The 15815-nt window shown below is 46.4% G+C and overlaps 1 protein-coding gene across 1 annotated transcript in view; it reads right to left on the minus strand.

Moving 5' to 3' along the window:
- SMARCAD1 (SWI/SNF-related, matrix-associated actin-dependent regulator of chromatin, subfamily a, containing DEAD/H box 1) overlaps positions 1 to 15815 on the minus strand; it is a 470565-nt gene that overhangs the window by 415458 nt on the left and 39292 nt on the right. The gene's annotated exons all lie outside the window — the stretch shown is intronic.

Raw genomic sequence — 15815 nt, forward strand, 5'->3', positions numbered from 1 at the left:
TTATATCTGTGCAGCTTCCTGACACAGGAGGTAGGAGCCCGTTCCCCCTTGCTTGTTGATGTACCACATCGCCACCTGATTGTCGGTTTGAATCAGGATGGCTTTGTTCGAAAGGCAATCCTGAAAAACCTTGAGGGCATATCTGATTGCCCAAAGCTCCAGGAAATGTATCTGATGTTTGGCTTCCTGGAGACCAGGTTACCTGAGTCTGGAGGTTGCTGACATGAGCACCCCACCCTAGGTTGGAGGTGTCTTGTCTACGTAATTTGAGATTCTGGAGCCTGAAATGGAAGGCCTTGAAGTAGATTGGAGTGTTGTATCCACCAAGCGAGCGACAGGCAGAGCTGTGTGTTAACGTGAACAATGCTGGACATTGGTTGACAAGCTTGAACCCACTGGGATTTTAGGGTCCACTGCATTACTCTCATGGCTAGATGGGCCATCAGAGTTACATGCACCGCAGATACCATGTGACCCAGCAGTATGAGGAAGTGACAAGCCTCTATAAAGGAAAGGGTTTGGGATGGAACTATCTTGGATTTGGGACAGTTGATTAGAAACCCTAGGGAAATCAGGGTATGGAGAGTGAGACGCAAGGACCCCAAGCGGCTTGCTGAGTCGGAGCCCTTATCAACCAATCGTCGAGATAAGGGTAGACATGGACATCCTGACTCCTGAGGAAGGCTGCAACCACCATGAGACACTTGGTAAAGACTCATGGAAGGAATCGCAGGAATTTGCGATGATATGGAATAATTGAGATGTGTGTGTATGCGTCTTGGAGATCCAGAGATCTCCAAGACGCATACACGTAGAAGAGCAAGTAGAGCGCCCAATATATATATAAATGATCTGGATAGGAATACGACGAGTGAGGTTATCAAATTTGCGGATGATACAAAATTATTTAGAGTAGTTAAATCACAAGCAGACTGTGATACATTACAGGAGGACCTTGCAAGACTGGATGATTGGGCATCCAAATGGCAGATGAAATTTAATGTGGGCAAGTGCAAGGTGTTGCATATAGGGAAAAATAACCCTTGCTGTAGTTACACGATGTTAGGTTCCATATTAGGAGCTACCAACCAGGAAAAAGATCTAGGCATCATAGTGGATAATACTTTAAAATCGTCGGCTCAGTGTGCTGCAGCAGTCAAAAAAGCAAATAGAATGTTAGGAATTATTAGGAAGGGAATGGTTAATAGAACGGAAAATGTCATAATGTCTCTATCGCTTCATGGTGAGACCGCACCTTGAATACTGTGTACAATTCTGGTCGCCGCATCTCAAAAAAGATATAGTTGCGATGGAGAAGGTACAGAGAAGGGCAACCAAAATGATAAAGGGGATGGAACAGCTCCCCTATGAGGAAAGGCTGAAGAGGTTAGGGCTGTTCAGCTTGGAGAAGAGACGGCTGAGGGGGGATATGATAGAGGTCTTTAAGATCAAGAGAGGTCTTGAACGAGTAGATGTGACTGTTATTTACACTTTCGAATAATAGAAAGGATTAGGGGACATTCCATGAAGTTAGCAAGTAGCACATTTAAGACTAATCGGAGAAAATTCTTTTTCACTCAACGCACAATAAAGCTCTGGAATTTGTTGCCAGAGGATGTGGTTAAGTGCAGTTAGTGTAGCTGGGTTCAAAAAAGGTTTGGATAAGTTCTTGGAGGAGAAGTCCATTAATGGCTATTAATCAATTATACTTAGGGAATAGCCACTGCTATTGCATCGGTAGCATGGGTTCTTCTTAGTGTTTGGGTAATTGCCAGGTTCTTGTGGCCTGGTTTTGGCCTCTGTTGGAAACAGGATGCTGGGCTTGATGAACCCTTGGTCTGACCCAGCATGGCAAGTTCTTATGTTCTTAAGGTTACCATCTTGAACTTTTCCCTTTGTAGATACTTGTTTAGGGCACGAAGGTCCAGGATTGGACGAACGCCACCTGACTTTTTCGGGATGAGAAAATACCGGGAATAGAACCCCTGCCCCTGTTGGGAGGGGCACGGGTTCTATTGCCCGGGACTGGAGGAGGGTTGAAACCTCCTGTTCTAGAAGGGGAGATCGGAATATCCCCACATCAGCCGAGGTGGGGAGTCCGCCGGTATGGTCAGGAAGTTAAGGTGGTAACCCTGGCTACCGCAAGCACCCACTGATCGGTGGTGACTGTGTGCCAAATGTTGGTGAAGTGGCACAATCGACCGCAGAACGGTAAAGATGGAAGAGGTTGGCATATGCTTTCCAGGGAGGAGTCAAAACCCTGACTCTGGTCCCAGCTGAGGAGCTGGCTGGGCCTTCTAAGTCAGGATTGCCTGGACTGACCTTTTTGATAAGGCTTGGAAGGGTGACCTTGGGAAGCCGGAGGATAATACCTTCTTGGTTTCTAGGCCGGCCACTTAGAGTCTCGCCTGAATGTCCTCTTGGAGGTGGACGAGAAATCAGCAGGCACTGAAGCAAGGTGACGCAGCATTTCATGGTGGTCCTTTAGCTGTGCCACAGTCTCCTGGATTTTGTCTCCGAAGAGATTATCACCAGCACAGGTTAGGTCAGCCAACCTGTCCTGTACCTCTGGTCTTAAGTCGGAGGATTTCAACCAGGCCCACCTTCATGCACTACTCCCCGCTGTGGACACCCTAGAGGCAGTGTCAAATATGTCGTATGCAGCACGGACCTCATGCTTGCCCTGCATCCAGGCCTTTTTGAGCCAGAGCATTAAGCTCATCCTGGAATTGGTCAGGTAAAGATTCAGAGAAATCCCTGATATTCTGTTATACTGGGTCATGTACAACTGGTAAGAAGCAATGCGAGATATAAACATTGAGCCATGAAAGACCCATCTTCCAAAAGCATCTAGGGATTTCTGCTCCTTCCCTGGAGGTATGGAGGAATGAGGTTTGAAATGCCGTGCCTTTTTCTGGGCTGATTCCACAACCACATAGTGATGATTCAGTTGTGATCTTTGAAACCCAGGAGCTGACTGTACAAGATAAGTGGCATCTGTCTTACGGTTGACAGCGGAACCGAACCTGGGTGCTCCCAATTTCTCTTTAGAAGATCAATTAGGATTTCATGAATAGGAATAGACATGATTTCCTTAGGAGCATCAAGAAACTGGAGTACTTCCAGCATCTTGTGCCTTGAATCCTCTTCTGTCTGAAGTTGAAATGGAATTGTCTCAGACATTTCTTTAATGAAGTTAACAAAGGACAGGTCCTCTGGAGGAGAACGTCTTCTCTCTTAGGAGGAGAGGGCTCTGAAGGGAGATCATCTGTATCCTGGGAAGAATCATCAGTCCAAGGATCATAAGGTTGATCACCAGCTCCCTGAGGATCTTCAGAGGGGAGAAATGGCGTTATTCCCGAAGGGCCAGGCCTAGGCATCGACGGCATTGGAAGAGGCACCGACGGTATCGATGGAGGCATCTATGGAACCGGTGACATCGATGGATGAGTCTGTGGCAGAATTCCAGACAGCGGTATGGGTATCTGTGTTTCTTCACCTTCCGATGACAAAGGTATCGGCATCGAAGAGGACATACTGGTGTTCTTGGTTCCAGCGGTGGAAGGGCACTGATCAACGTACCCAGAAGTGGTGCGAGCGCCATGGGAATCGGATCAGTGACTGGCTCGGGCACCGGTACCGTTGTCGATGGAGACTGGAAGCCCTGCACCGCAAACGAGGGTAAAGCCTTACCTTTCGACTGCGGAGTACGGATATTGATAGGGGGACTCCTATGGGGTAGAATTTTTTGAAAATTCTTAAAGAAGTTCCATGAGGAAAATTCCTGTCAGGAATCTCTAGAGAGCTCCTTAACCTACATGGCTACTGCTGCGCGGAAAAAAATAAATAAATAAATAAAGAGACTGAAGGGGGATCCCTGCTGGATGCAGGGTTAGTGCCATGCTGGGCATGCCCAGTAGGTGCCAGTCAAAGTTCTAGAAACTTTGACAAAAGTGTTCCGTGATTGGGCTGACGTCACCCATAAGTGAGGACGACCATCCTGCTTGTCCTGTGAGAATGCTTCATTCCTCCCCTCTTTCTTAGCCTTCTCCGTGCAGCAAATCTTCTGACTGAGAGGCACTGACAACTGCTCCCTCGCCGACCCAGCATAGCTGTACTTGAGCCAGCCAATGGGTGCTGCTCTTTAACAATAACTATGAGTTCTACCTCCACAATGCCCATCCAATGTGGAAACTGAACCAGGGTTTCTAACATAGCATTAAATGTTTATTTATTTATTTATTTAAAACTTTTTTTATACCGGCATTCGTAGGACACATCATGTCGGTTTACAAATAACTGAGAAAGGAAAGGAAAGGAAATTACAATAAACAGGGGAGGGGTTAACTGGGTGATATACAAAGTAGAGGAGAGGAGAGTCAGACAGGCAGCGTTACAAAAAGAACCAATATACAAGGTTAGTTGGCATGTGCACTTGGGATATTTAGTATATGAAACTTATTTACAGTAGGACATGGGCAGGTGCACGTAGGAACGATTAAGGGGGGGGGGGGGGGGGGGGGGGGGGGGGGGGCGAGACGGGGGTGGTGGGAACCAGGTACAGACGGTGATAGTTTTCAGGGAGAAATTGATGGTGGCGTGGGGGAGTAGGCAAAGGAGAGAGGAGAGATAGAGAGGGGTGGGAGAGGGGGGATGGGAGAGAGGTAGTGGGCTAGGTTGGGATTGAGGTGGTTCAGGAGGACATTGGATAGGATTGGGTGGAATTGGGGTAGGCTTGTTTAAAGAGCCATGTCTTGATTCCTTTTTTGAAGTGGCTCATGGATGGTTCTAAGCGGAGTTTGGCGGGTAGGGAGTTCCAGAGGGTAGGGCCCGCAATGGAGAAGGCTCTCTCCCTGGTAGCGGTAAGGTGCCCAACTTTAAGTGAGGGGGTTTGGAGAGTGCCAGCAAGGGAGTTTCTGGTGGGGCGGTTGGCTTGACGGAATTGTGGCATGTCTTCAAGCCAAGGTGAATTGTTATTGTATAATGTGTTATGGAGGATGGTAAGTGTTTTATATTGGGAGCGGAAGGTGATGGGGAGCCAATGGAGATCTTGGAGTATGGGAGTGATGTGGTCAGTTTTTCTGGTGTTTGTTAAGATTCTTGCCATGGCATTTTGTAGGATTTGAAGGGGTTTAGTGGTAGAGGAGGGGAGGCCTAAGAGAAGGGAGTTGCAGTAGTCGAGTTTGGTGAGTATGGTGGTTTGCATAACCGTGCGGAAGTCACAGGCATGGAGAAGGGGCTTCAATTTTTTGAGAATTTGTAATTTGTAAAAGCCCCCTTTTAGAAGTGATTTAATGTGGGTTTTGAAGCTGAGTTGATTGTCTAGGGTGACTCCTAAATCTCTGACACTGGGCGGTAGTGTATGAGCTTGTGAGGCGTTGAGAGTCATTTGGCGGGATGAATTGAGTGATTGGTTTGTGAGGATGAGGATTTCAGTTTTCGAGGTGTTAAGAGCTAGGTGGAGATTGGAGAGGAGAGAATTGATGGATGTCAGGCATGTTTCCCAGTATTGAAGGGTTTCGTTGATGGATTTTTGAATTGGAATAAGTATTTGTACGTCATCAGCGTACAAGAAGAATTTTAGTCCTAGTTTAGAGAGGAGGTGGCAGAGAGGGAGTAAGTATATATTGAAGAGGGTGGAGGATAGAGAAGAGCCTTGTGGTACCCCTTGTGTGATGGGAATGTGTGCGGATTCGAAAGTATCAAGCTTGACTAGGTATTTGCGGTGGTCAAGGTATGAGGAAAACCAGGATAGGGCTGTGTTTGAGATGCCTATCTCCGCTAAGCGTGATATTAGGATTTGATGATTCACGGTATCAAAGGCGGCTGAGATATCGAGAAGGGCAAGTATATATGATTGGCCGTGGTCCATGCCTTTAAGGATGGTGTCCGTTATTGCGAGTAGGAGTTTTTCGGTGCTACGGTCTTTACGAAAACCGTATTGGGTGGGGTGTAGAATATTGTTATCTTCTAGGAAATCGGTGAGTTGGGAGTTTACCACTTTTTCCATGATTTTGGATATGAAGGGCAGATTGGAAATAGGCCTGTAATTTGCAGGGTCATTGTGATCCAGGGTAGGTTTCTTTAGTAGTGGTTTCACGACGGCGAGTTTAAGTGGGTCGGGGACTTTCCCGGAGGTGATGGAGCAGTTTATGATTTCTGCTATTGGTTTTGCAATGGCAGAGGGAATGGGGAGGAGAATTTTTGATGGTATGGTGTCTGAGATGTGGGTGGATGGTCGCATCTTTTTTAATATGGATTCAACTTCCTTCACGGAGGTAGTGTCGAGAGAGTCGAGGTTAGAGTTGTTGTCGATCGGTAGTGGGTCTGTGGGAGCGGGATTGGGGGGTAGATGTGTAAGAATTTTGGAGATTTTACTTTGAAAGTAGTCGGCTAGTTTCTCGCATTTCTCAATGCTGTTTATTTCTTGGGGGGAGGGAATGGGGGATTTTGTGAGTTCTGCAGCGAGGCTAAATAGGGCGTTTGGATTGAATTTAAAGCTGTGGATGTTGCCATTAGAAATCAGACCTGTGGAAAGATTGATTTCTAAAACAGATGTGTTTTCCAAAATAGCCACCTCCTAAGATGATTGTTATTTTACTATAATGTTCTTAATTATATATAGTAATCCTTTAAGCATTTTCAATGGAATTAGTCTGGTTAAATATGACCGTGTCCTTAATCATCTGCTCCTATTCTAATTCTGTTGGAACAGCTCCAAAACAAATCAATTCCAACTGGTCTATTAAATGTGATAAAGAAAGCTCCAGTAGCACAAAAACACAAAAGAATGCATAGAAAATAAACCATATTTGTAAAAGCTACAAAGCAGATATTGACTTGTACTGCAGTGGAAATTAGGCTTATCCATAAAGATGAAGTCAACTCAGTATTTCCCTCATGAGGCAAATTCTGATGCTCACTAAAATGATGTCAACATGTATGCATATATTTAAGAAGGGCCTTCTTAAAGGAAAATGAACTAGCTTTCGATGAAGGTTAGAACAAGGGCAACAATTCAATCATTAGAACTAGTGTCAGACTAATGAGGAAAGAGTTCCATTTCTGCTGAAAGAAGGAAAGAGACTAGACAGAGTGAGGAGAGACACAGAGTGAGAGAGAGAGAGGGAGAGAGATTGAGCAGAGTGCAGAAAGACAGAAAGGCTGGGCAAGATTGAGAGATTGCAGAGTGTAGAGGGAGAGAAAGGTTGGGCCAAGAGTTGACAGAGAAAGAAACTGGGCAGAACATGAGGAGTAGAGAAGGGACAAGTTGGGTATAGTTAGGGATAAGGAAAGAGGGACTGGGCAGAGTGGTGGATTGGAAGAAAACCAGAAGCTGTGCAGAGTGTGGAGAATGGGCAGAGTGTGGGGGTAGGGGAGAGAGAGAGGTTGGGCATAGTGAAGACAGACAGATCAGTGTGTGAAGACAGTAAAAGTGTGGAGATAAGGAAAAGAGGCTGTGCAGAGTGTCGGAGGAGGAGGAGAGAGTGACAGATGCTAGACAAAGTGTTGGGGGTAGGAGAGAGAGGCTGGGCAGAGTGTGGGCCTGAGAAGAGAGTGAGGAGAAAAAGATGGAGAAATTGGTGAAGACATGATTAGACAGACAACTAGCCTTTTAAGGAGGCGGTGGGGGACAACTGTCTGCCCTCCTCAAAAGTGAGATTCTCTGTAACTCTGCAGTCTAGTTCTGAGACTCTTCCAGGCTGATGCAATATTGGTGCGCATTAAACGGGCGCTCATAATTAAGCGCCCGCTCAATGCGTGCCAATCCACTTCTCCTGAGTACCCAATTTTATAATGCTCTGCCGCGGTAAAAAGGAGGCACTAATGGAGAAATTACTTACCTGATAATTTCGTTTACCTTAGTGTAGACAGATGTACTCAGGACCAATGGGTATAGTGTACTCCTGTTAGCAGTTGGAGACGAATCAGATTTCAATCTGACATCAGCCCCTAGTACATATACCCCTGCAGGAAGTGCAGCTCTTCAGTATTCTTCCTTGAAAAGCATTGTGGATATATGTGTGACTGACTGATTGATTAACTTAATATGGTTAACTTAAATAACTGTTAGAACGTTAAAAACTTGATTAACTTGATTAACTTGAACTGGTTGAAGGACTATAGCTGGAGACCGCCAGTGTACTCAACCGGAAAGCATCGACACCCAGCAGGGTGGATGCCCTAGGTAAATGAAAACATGGCTTACCCTTGATTCGTTGAAAAACCATGTATAATGTCAGCCGAGGGTGGGATGCTGAATCCATCTGTCTACACTAAGGAAAACGAAATTATCAGGTAAGTAATTTCTCCATTTCCTAGCGTGTAGCAGATGGACTCAGGACCAATGGGATGTATAAAAGCTACTCCCGAACTGGGTGGGAGGCTGCCCGTGGCCCACTTAGGATTGCCCTTGCAAATGCTGTGTCCTCCCGAGCCTGAACATCCAGACGGTAGAATCTGGAGAAGGTATGGATGGAGGACCATGTTGCCACCCTGCAGATCTCGGCAGGTGACAGCATTCTAGTTTCTGCCCAGGAAACCGCCTGGGCTCTGGTAGAATGGGCCTTGACCTGTAGAGGTGGTGGTTTTCCCGCTTCTACGTAGGCCGCCTTGACTTCCTTGATCCAGCGGGCAATGGTTGCCCGTGAGGCCGCTTCCCCTTGCCTCTTCCCTGCTGTGAAGGACGAAAAGGTGGTCCGTCTTTCGTACTGGTTCCGACATTTCCAGGTAACTGGATAGGAGTCTGCCGATGTCGAGATGGCGTATACTACGGGCTTCTTCCGACTTCTTCAAGCCGTCCATCGTAGGTAGTGAGATGGTTTGGTTAAGGTGGAAGTGTGAGACCACTTTGGGGAGGAAGGAGGGAACCGTGCATAGCTGAATGGTCCCCGGGGTGAGTCTGAGGAATGGCTCACAGCAGGACAGTGCCTGTAGCTCTGAGATGCGGCGGGCCAAACACACGGCCAGCAAGATCACCGTCTTTAAGGTTAACAGATGGAGGGACAGGCCTCGGAGGGGTCTGAAGGCAGATCCCGCTAGGAACTCCAAGACAAGGTTGAGGTTCCACAGGGGCACTGGCCACTTTAGTGGTGGGCGAATGTGTTTGACTCCTTTCAGGAAGCGTGATACATCTGGGTGTGAGGCTATGCTGTCGTCCTCGCTCCTGGAGCCGTAGCATGACAATGCGGCTACCTGTACCTTGATGGAGTTGAGGGACAGGCCCTTCTGTAGTCAATTCCAGAATCACGGGAACTTTAGAAGAGCGTGGTTTGACGTTGTGGTCTTCGCACCAGGCCTCAAAGACTCTCCAGATCCTTATGTATGTTAGAGATGTGGAGAACTTGCGTGCTCGGAGGAGAGTATCTATTACTGCCCCCGAGTATCCCCTCTTTCTCAGGCGGGCCCTCTCAATGGCCAGACTGTAAGAGAGAATTGAGCTGGATCCTCGTGGAGGATGGGACCTTGTTGTAGCAGGTCTCTGTGTGGAGGCAGGGGTAGTGGATTCCCTGCCAGTAGTCTTCTCATGTCTGCGTACCAGGGTCTTCTTGGCCAGTCCGGGGCCCCTGTGCCGCTGAATCTTGTGAATGATTGTGCCCAGCAAGGGCCACGGAGGGAAGGCATATATCAGGGTCCCCGGTGGCCAGGCCTGTACCAGGGCATCGATCCCCTGGGACTGTGGATCCCGCCTGTGGCTGAAGTATCAGGGTACTTGAGCGTTGGATCTGCTTGCTAGAAGGTCCATGTCTGGAGTCCCCCACCGATTCACTATCATCTTGAAGGCTGTGGGTGACAGCTTCCATTCTCCTGGGTTTAGACTTTCCCTGCTGAGGAAGTCTGCCGTGGTGTTGTCCTTCCCGGCGATGTGGACGGCGGAGATGTCCTGGAGATTTGCTTCCACCCAAGCCAGAGGGTCTATTTCTATTTTGGTGTTAACAGTTTTATTGGTGCACAACAATGCAAAAGACATAAACATATGTAAAATACATAATGAATGGCCCCCCATTTTCCCCCAATCCCCTAAAGACCCTCTGGTTCCCCCCCCCCCCCCCCCATTCCCATGACTCATCAAGGTATAAGCAAGAAAGACATATATTAATAACAACAGCAACAACGTCAAAGAATCATGAATCAGTACTATAGTATCAATTGCGTCACTTCGAAAAATGTGTGAATATGTGGTAGCATCACAGCATCTTGGTATCCGTAAACAGGGCTAACAGTACAAGAGATTGGTTCTACACGCCCCTTCAATCATGTGGAATAGCACATAGGGTCACAGAATCAAGAAAGCCACACACCACATTAGTTGGAGCTTGACAGTGGGGAAACAGCCCGGGAGGCTCTCCAATGCAAGTAAGTATCCCAAACCTTAGAATATTGTTTCTTCCTTTTATATTTTTCTGCAGTTAGTTTATTGAGCGTACAAATTTGATCCAGTCTGTGCATCACAGCCGCAAAGGTCGGACCTGTAGTATTCTTCCACATCCTCGCAATTTCCAATCTGGTCGCAATACAAGTCTGGACGCAAAATTCTGCTAGTGCAGTTGTGTCGCTATGGTCCCATGTGTTCAATAAGGCACCTTCCACTGAGAGGTTCACTGTTCTATCAAGCAGCTTTGACAACCAGTCTTCTATTTGTGTCCACAACGGTTTTACACATGCACCCTCCCACCACATATGCAGAAAGGTTCCCTTTGTCTTACAGCCCCTCCAGCAGTCGCCATTGTATTTAGGGAGTATTTTCCTCATCCTATCTGGGGTGAGGTACCAGCGATAGAGAAGCTTATAACCATTTTCTATGGGGGTGGAAGAAATTGATGCTTTGCTAAGCTGCAAGTATATATGTTCCCACTCACTATGTGTAATAGCCCTCCCAAGGTCCGTCGACCATGCCTTAACATAGTGGGGGATTCCAAGATGTCTGGAATTCAGCAATTTATAAATTTTTGAAAGAAGACCCTTACTTCCGCAGGGATGGGAGCAGAACCCCTCAAATAGTGTTTTCCCACGCAGTAAATCCACCGGTACTCCGCTAGAGCGACAGAAATGAGAGAGTTGAGTATAGGCTAGAAATTCGGAGGCTGGCATACCCAATTTGTCCCTGAAATGAGTATATGAAAGTAATGCATCGCCCCCCCCCAAATATGTTCTAGTCATGTTATAGATCTCGCCTTCCAAGCCTGAAATGCCAGCGCAGGGAGGCCAGGTCCAAAACTAGTATTGTGATATAGGCTAGTGAGATGGAAATACCCCTTGGAACCCACCAATTTTGATTTCCATTTTCCCCACATTAAAAGAGTGTGTTTGGTGGTGGGAAGCATACGAGAACACTCCATCCACGTACTCCGTGGTTGCCAGGGCATAGCCGCCAACGCCATCCCAGCCGCACTGTCCTGCTCAATAAGAACCCAATGCTTTATATCTCTTGAGGCATGCCACACCACAATAGGACGGATTTGACCAGCTATATAATACCACAGAAAATTAGGCACACTCAGACCGCCATCCAGTTTGGCTTGATATAGTACCTGCCTACTAACCCTGGGTGGGCGTCTTTTCCATAGGAAACCCAAAAACCTACGCTGCCATAATGTGATGGCCTCGTTTGGGATGGCAATAGGAAGAGATTGAAAGAGGTATAATAATTTGGGAAGAATATTCATTTTGAGAGTGGCAATACGTCCCAACCAGGAAATTTGCAAACTACTCCATTTGTCAAGCTCCGAGAATATCTTTTTAATTAGAGGCGGGTAGTTAAAGGAATACAAATCCTTCGGGTGCGAGGTAAGATAGACACCTAAATATTTAAGCTTCTGAGAAGCCCATCTAAATGGATGCAAAGGTTGCATAGATTGTATAGAGGCCATGGAACACTTAACATTAAGAATTTCCGACTTCTCCCAGTTAACTTTATACCCAGATGCCTCGCTGAACGTTCGTATTTCTTGCTCTATTCCCAACAAGGAGTGATGGGGTCTGTTACAGTGAAAATGATATCATCCGCAAAAAGGCTCAATTTATAACAGGAATCACCCACCCGAAATCCCTGTATAGCCAAGTTGTTTCTAATATTGATCGCTAAAGGTTCCAGGAAGATGGCGAATAGGATGGGTGAGAGTGGACACCCCTGACGTGTACCCCTCCCTACCTCAAAGCTATCAGAGTACCCCCCATTAATTTTTAGGCATGCTTTAGGTCGTTGATATAATTGAGATAACCACTCACAAAAATAAGTCCCAAATCCCATTTTCCGCAGTACCCCAAATAAAAATGGCCAGTGCACCATATCAAACGCCTTTTCCGCATCCATGGATAGAAAAAGCGCTTCATCTGTGCGTTCATGTGCAATCCAAAGTAAATTTACAAGTTTACAGATGTTATCACCGGCCGTCCTCCCATGAATGAACCCCGCTTGATCTGGATGTATGAGCTCTGTAATATATTTATTCATCCGCCCGGTTAATTTTTTGCCAGAATCTTGAGATCAAGGTTTATCAGGGATATAGGTCGGTAAGACCTGCAAACAGTGGGGTCACGACCCGGCTTAGGGAGTACCGTTATACCTGCCAAGTTGGCCTGGGGTCCCAGTGGCGCCCCCCCCCCCCCTCAAGGAATTATACACTTTCTGTAGATATGCAACTAAATAGGGGCCAAACTGCTTGTAGAACTTGGCCGTCAGCCCGTCCGGTCCTGGGGACTTCCCCACCTTCAGGGAATTTATACTCTCTAAGATCTCAACTACAGTAATCTCAGCATCGAGCTCAGTTTGGGCTTTTGCCGTTAAACTAGGTAGTGGCGTTTTCAGCAGATATTCATCTACATTAGTTTGCTGGATCGACTCATTTGACCCATAGAGCTGAGAATAGAATTCTAAAAATCTTTTGCGGATCTCGGTATTGTTAGTGAGCATTGTATCTTTAGCACTTTTGATCCTAGCTATATTATTTTGGTACTGAAGTTTTTTCAATTTATGGGCCAGCTGTTTCCCAGCTTTGTTCCCCCCTTCGAAGTATTCTTGTTTGGTCATTAACATTAAGTGATTAATCTTAAGAGATTCTAATCTTAATAAATCCTCTCTAGATTTGGAGAGTTTTGTTAATATCCTACCCGAACCAGTGCGTTGATGGGCCTGAGAGAGCTGTTTTATGGTAACTCTCAGATCCTGGGCAATTTTCGAGTCCCTCTTTTTAATATAGGTACCCCTTGAGATCAATAGCCCTCTGAGATAAGCTTTAAAGGCGTCCCAGACCACCGGGGGTGAAACTCCCTCCCCATCATTGTGTGAGAAATAATGCTTAATGTTGTCTATTAAAGCCTGATTATAATCCTCGTCTCCCAACAAGGATTTGTTAAGCCGCCAAAATTTGACACCTGGATCAAAGCCTCGAAGGCGAACCACCACTGTTACAGCTGCATGGTCAGACCACACTACTGGGTGAATATCTGGTTTAGAAATCTGATGAAATAGCCCTTTATCCGATAGAAAGTAGTCTATTCTAGTGTAGGAGAGGTGTGATGCTGAATAAAAGGTGTAAGAACGTGAGGTTGGGAAATGCATGCGCCAACCATCAAGCAGTTGCCAAGAATTCATTAAATCTTGCAATTTTACCCGGTGTGTACCTGAAGCTGAAACATGCCCTCTGGATGCATCAATGGTAGGCGAGCGAACCAAATTAAAATCTCCTCCCAACAGTAAATATCCCCCACTATGTGACTGGAGAAGAATGTTCAGGTTATCATAAAATAATCCCTGGTCGGTATTGGGCGCGTATATATTAACTAAGGTATAAAGAACTCCATCAATAGAGATAACTAGAATAAGGTATCTACCCATGGGGTCTCGGACACAACTCTTACATTCAAATATCACGTGCTTGGCTAAAAGTACACCCACCCCAGCATATTTAGCGTGCTTTGAACTTGCCGCATAGAATTGGTGCGGGTATGCTGAGGATCTCATCAATGCTTCATATCTAGCTCTCAAGTGGGTCTCCTGTAGGAAAATGATATCTGCTTTCAAATGGCCCATTTCTCTAAACAGCAAGCGTCGTTTTTGAGGCGTGTTCAAACCCTTTACATTAAGGGAGACAATACATACAGCAGACATTCTGAAAAATACTCCAGAACCCTACAAGAGAGTTCATCTGCCTTAAAGTGACTGCCCCTGATCACACATTTTTGACTCTGATGCCACCCCAAAAAATAGCAACCTTGTGTCTTGACTCTAACCCTTTCCCTCCCCCCCCCCCCCCTTCTTATACCCTTAGTGAATCTGCGCATTTCACCTCGCAGATCCCTGGGTTCTAAACTAGCGAGGAAGATATTAACTAACAGCGCTTCCTTCCTTCCCATATTAAAAAAAAAACAAAAAAAAAAAGAGAAGGCAAACCTGGCCTATAAAAAAACAAATATATAGGCTGTAGGAAATAAACCGAATAGCACAACCAGTCAATGAATAAACTTAGAGCAACATCTCAGCTGCAGTTTCATCCGTCTGAGTGTTGCTGCAAGCAAAAAAGTATGGAAGAGTGTGAAGACATCCTTTCTTCAAGTGTTCCCTCCAGCCGGTCTAGGGACATCCGAATTTCTCTTCAGCCTGCTGTTTCGAGAAGTTGCCCTCTGCCATCTTGGAGGCTGACCTTTAGTAGCATGTTTCTGGCTATTAGGAACCGGAGCTACAGAGGGTCGAAAACCTTTATCTTTCAGCAGCTGTGTGGCCTCGGTCACCGTGTGTAATTGCGAGGTCACCCCCTCCCACATGAATGTGAGGCCAAATGGATGCATTCAGCGGTATTTAACATTTTCTTGTCTTAGAAATTGGGTGACCTCTCGGAATTCAAATCGATTTTGTAACGTTGCCTGGGAAAGATCCGCGTAGATGGAGATTTCTTGATTCTCCCATTGCCATTTATTTTGCTTACGAGCAGCTGCTGCAATCTTCTCCTTCTGAGCATAACTATGAAAACATACTATGATGTCTCTCATTGTATTAGCTCTGGCGGGTCGCAGTGCCCGATGCGCCCTGTCCAGTTTAATGATCTCTGCGCCTGTTTGCTGGGCACCCCCTTCCAGGTCCAGTAAATGTGCACAAAAGCGAGATATTAATTGCTCGCAATTAGTATTGTCTGAATTTTCCAGGAAACCGCGAAAACGGAGATTTCCCCTCCGTGCTCTGTTCTCGATGTCGGCCATTTTGGCCCGCATGGAGGCATTTTCGTCTAATAATTCCGCGCAAGTGTCCTGTAACTGTTTAGCTGTTATTGACTGCTCGTCCACTCGGCCATCAAGTTCATCCACCCTTCTGCCCACTGTATTCAGATCCTCCCGAAAATCTTCCATCATTGCGTGCATCTCTTTTTTATAATTTTTTATATCCTGCCTTATGCTGCAAAACCAATTGCGGAACTCAGACCGGGAAGGCGCGTCCTCCGATTCCACATGAAAATCATCATCTGAGTCTTGAGGCTTCGGCACCGCCGCCATTATCGCGACCTCCTGCCGCTGCTCTTTCTCCACTTCCCCCGCTTTTTGGTATGAGAAGCTTTGGAAGTCGATGGATTTGCGTTTCGCCGCCATCTCTATATATTCCTAAGCTGTTCCGCTCCAAAAAAGTAGAATTTGGGTTCCAGTTTGCCTTTTATTTATTAGCTTTAATCGGGAAGGCTGCGGGAGCTCGATAGTCAGGCTGCCATCAGTATGGCTGACGTCACTTCCTCCCCAGAGGGTCTATTTCTAAGGACACCTGTTGGCTTCTGATTCCGCCCTGCCGGTTGATGTAGGCCACCATCGTGGCGTTGTCCGACATCACTCTG

This window comes from Rhinatrema bivittatum, chromosome 1 (assembly GCF_901001135.1).
Source record: "Rhinatrema bivittatum chromosome 1, aRhiBiv1.1, whole genome shotgun sequence".
In the NCBI taxonomy this organism is placed as follows: domain Eukaryota; kingdom Metazoa; phylum Chordata; class Amphibia; order Gymnophiona; family Rhinatrematidae; genus Rhinatrema; species Rhinatrema bivittatum.